Raw genomic sequence first — 4,808 nt, forward strand, 5'->3', positions numbered from 1 at the left:
CCTCTCTTTTTCTAACCAGTAGTTCAATACATTTCATTCCCTTGCAGATACACGTCTATTTCTATCATAGTTGCCATAGCAACTGCATCACAGAGCCTTAACTGTGGATAATTTTTAAGGCTACGTATCTACATTTCTGTGTGTGTGTGTGTGTGTGTGTTTTCCCTTCTATGAACGATTTCATGCAGACACTGTTGTTTGCTGGTAAAAGAAAAACGTTCAAGCACGAATCGCTCGCGAGCAGTTGTGTACTTGTATCGCCACCAAGTCAAACTGAAAGAGCTGAGAGGCGACATAAAGGGCTCATACTCTGGGCTGGCAAGTCAGCCTAGCCAGGCCTATCCAATCAACACGAGCGCCTGCTGGGATGCACACAGACTCTTTCCATCATGTACAAGGTCACTAAATCTTGTACAGACGAGTGTCAAAGGCACAGCTGTAAAGAAAGCAACCGGTACTGAATACACTTATATGAATAAGCCAAACCCCCTAGCATTAAAATGTTATACCCACATAACCTGTATTAACTTATGAAACTTTCTTTAGATATCCAATTTAAATCATCGTATATTTAATAATGATAATTATACTTAAACATATGATATGTATGGGGCTGGGGGGTATTCTGATTACATGTAATTGGGATAATCAACCTGTATAACCTGTGAGGAGACATGTTATCCAATCATAGCTACATTGTCACAGATTGCTTCATTATATGATGATTAATTCTTAGAACTGTGACATTTATTACATCTTTCTTTATGACAACCAGCGCTTTTAACTCATGAACAGTGCATCTAGACTACAGTAGTGTGCAAAAGTCTTGAACCACCCATTCCCTCGCTGAGCCGCTCGTTTATTTAATTTTTGCTTGGACAATGGGAAACAGGTGCAGTGACTTATTGGATCTTGCACACATAAATGAAAACCCTGTATATAAGGAAAAATCTCTACAATTCTAGCAGACTTTGAAAGTTAATATTTGGTATGACCACAAGCTTTTCTGTAACACAGTCTGATCTCTCTTCGTTAAGAAGTCTTCAGGAATAGTTCTCCAGGCTTCTTCAAGGACATTCAAAGCACTTCTTTGGATGTTGGCTGCCTTTTGTTCTGTCCTCTGTCAAGATGACCCCACACTGCTTCAGTAATGTTGAGGCCAGTCCATCAGTGACGATGCTCCATTGTGTGTTTTTATTTTGCTATCCAGGTATGCTTTCACTGCACTGGCTGTGTGTTTGGGATCATTGTCATGCTGGAAAATGAAGCAGTGGCCAGTCAGACAATTTCCAGATGGTACTCTATGGTGGATCAAAATCTGATGGTACTTTTCCATGTTTGTAATTCTTTCAGTTCTGACAAGATCCCCATCGTTGCTGGCTGAAATGCAGAGCCAAAGCATAACAGAGCCTCCACCATGGCTGTAGACACTCAGTGTTGTCCCTCTCTACTGAACTCCTCAGTATAGATCGATGACAATTTGAACCAAAAATATCAAATTTGGATTAATCACTCCATCAGAATTGTTAATGCTGATTTTCAATCCAGTTCTTGAGCGATTTTGCATACCTCAGCCTTTTCCTCCTGTTTCTAAACACTGTCTTTTTAACTGAGACCATTTATGATAAGGGTTCAGTGAACAGTAGACGGATTAGTTGAAGGCCCAGATGCACCTCTCACATCTTGTTTCAAGTCTGCAGGATTTTTCCTGTATTTCTTATAGATATGAATTTCACATACTGTTCAGCTACTTTTCTTTGGCCTGCCACTTCTTTTTCTTCCAGATTGAGATTTTACAGATCCCGGAATGAATCTGAGAACTGAGCCATAAGCCGACTACATCACTGCAGCCTGACAGAAGCAAAACAGGCACGTTTTGACACTATCTACAGAAATTTGAGCCAGTATTTCCACTAAAGGCATTTCCGTCAAAACTAAGTACATCAAAGCATACAGAAGGTCTACAGCTCAGATATGTGGACAAGATAATGCCATTACGGCAAGCAAATGGATAATTAAAGCTCAGCTGGAACTTAGCTTTATAACAATGGCACATGCAGAGAATAGATGGTTGCACTGTGCTCTCACCGCTCGCTCTGAATACAATCCATTCTCAAGTGTCACCTTTATCTAGAAGCACGAGACTCATTAGAAAGTTCCTATTGCCTACTGACTATTTTATAACATTTCTTAGAGTCAGTGGTTCCCAGAACAGAGCAGCCAATTCTGAGAGGACAAATGTACTGTGTACATTTGGTTACTATTGCTTGAAATATGTAAGCTAATATTTATTTGTTTGCATTGAGGATTGTACATTAAAAATAAATCACTCTTAATTGAAGGTTCTGTTAGTAAAAGTAATTGGCTTTAATCTTGCAAAACCGTGAATAACAATTGGTTTTGAAAATCGAAAATATTTGGCACCTCATACGTGAAGGTTTACTAAAACCATGGCACAGTCCCAGGCTACATTAGCATCCATGTGGTTCACACATCAGCATCTAGTGATCTGCCCCAAGGTAGCAATAATTTGCAGTTTCCTTGATGACCACATGGAGTCAGAGTCATACAACAAACATTCAGCTGTTCTCTAATGCTCAAGAGCTGGCCTTGCATTTCAGCAGGCTACATATATATATATATATATATATATATATATATATATATATATATATATATATATATATAAATCAGTGTCCATCTATCCCTTTGAAGTGCATGCTTCTAAAGTTATGCTCTAGTACAATTTCACAGTCTTTGATCCTTCTCCGTCCCAAGTGTCTTACAATATCACAATTAGTGTCCCACGGACATTAAGTGTTATATCAGTACAGTGGGGCTGCTTTGATAATGTATGGCTGAGAACATATTTCTGAGGACAGAGAGAAATGAGATCTTGATTGCTCCTAGGTGTGGTGACCCTCTCACAATCTCAGTGAAACTCCTTCAGATCAAAGAGTATGATGCAGCCCAGTTGAAATGCAGCAGCAATTCTCTGAATCTGTGACCTTAACAGTCTGGTCTGATGATGCAAAGAAGAATTCCCCTGAAAGGGACATGCTCAGTACTCCCTTTGTCCACCAACATTAAGGTGATTTCCCCCCATCGAACCAGTGATTTTCAGCACAAGCAGTGTAAAAGCACACACTCTAAATTTGCTCGTTCTCGCGCAAACAAAGAGATATGTCTGCACTCACCTGTTTCATCCTTTTGCTTGTTCACCAAAATGAGAGGTAGTTTAAGGCACTGAACGGATCCACAGCACTGTCAGTGGTGAGCAGTGGTAAGCAGTGGACAGCAGGGAGCGCTCTCTCCTAACATCCCTCGGCGCTCTAGCACGACTCGCTCTCACACTGAGGCCTGCTGCCACACTCTCCCCGTCTCCTAGCAACCTCCGAACCCTGCCTCCAATCACTACGGATACCGAGAGGGAAGGAGGGAGGGTGGGATAGTGAGGAAGAGGGAGGAGAGGAAGAAGAGGTGGTGAGTCTGGCCTGGCATCAACATCCAAGCTAGCAAAACTGAAAGTGTGCAGAGCTTGAGGTAGCAAGTTGAAGCAATGGTTTTCTAGAGTGGGTGGGGTAGGGTGTGTGTGTGTGTCAGTAGGGGGGAGATGAGCAAGGAAAGGTAAATCATGAAGCCGAGGTTCTCAGGGACAGATTGAGATCATAATTCAAATCAGCCATATTACAGATTGTGAAGTGGAGGAGAGTGATTGCCTCAATTAAGCCAGTTTGTCTTGAGGGTCCTCTTTGCTTAGTCGGCACACCTCACAGTCCCTCCTCTTTCAGCATCTCCTCCCGACTCCTCCCGACCTTCTCCTGTAGCCCATTAAATTTGATGGTGCCATCATCATCTGTGTTCTGTCCTTGTGAGTCACGGCTGGCCCCTGTGCTTTATGACTCTATGGCTCTTCTTCCTTGGGGGGTCCGTGCCCTATCTGTCTGCGTAATCTATGTTTCTCGGTGACCGCGCGCGTGTGCACCGAGATAAAAAAATGTGCACATATATGGATAACATGCAGTCCCGCACGACATCACGCACATGTCGCGTGTACACGTGCAGCTGTCCGCACCGCCACGTCACGTAGCATCATTCTGCGGATATGTCATCCACGCCGAACACCTCGCACGCAGGCCCACACACAGTACTCGTCACTCACAGTAACAAAACACAAGCTTTCACACGCTCCTTGTGCGAGGCTACAGTGACCTTAGACACTGCCCTCCCCCTTCCCAACCCCTGTGGCAGCTGTCATGTGGGGATGTGGCACACTGATACACGCATGACAGAGTTTAGTCAGGAAGACGGAGCCATGATCCGTGTCAGGTTGATGCACAACAGGAGTCACCCGGGTGAAGGCTGACAGGTTGTGTGCGGCTTGCAGCAAATGCAAACAAATACGATGCTTGAAGAGAAGGTGCAACATTTTGCCTGCAGGAAATGGAGAATACACAGAGAAAATTATGAATGTTATATTAAAGAAATACAGATGAGTGGGGGTGTTGAGAGGGGGTGTTGTGGCACTGCAGATAAACGTTGCTAATACAGTTCAACCTATACGATTATTATGGTTGCTGTATTATTTACTGTACCTACCCTGTAATTCATTCTCAACAGGACAGCATCGGGTCAGCAATAATATATATGGAGAAATAATTCCCATGAAGATATGAGAATAATGATCATAATCTTTGAACTATTAGTAATATTATTAACGTTGTCTGACTACAGCAACTGTTTTTTCTATTTATGATAGCTTAGTTGAGTTATGTGGATCAAATATGTGGACACATGGCTTCACAAAG

This window comes from Aulonocara sp. 'chitande type north' Nkhata Bay, linkage group LG4, assembly GCF_057382095.1.
Source record: "Aulonocara sp. 'chitande type north' Nkhata Bay isolate Kocher_YH1m ecotype deep benthic linkage group LG4, A_spYH_male_GT1.1, whole genome shotgun sequence".
Lineage (NCBI taxonomy): Eukaryota > Metazoa > Chordata > Actinopteri > Cichliformes > Cichlidae > Aulonocara > Aulonocara sp. 'chitande type north' Nkhata Bay.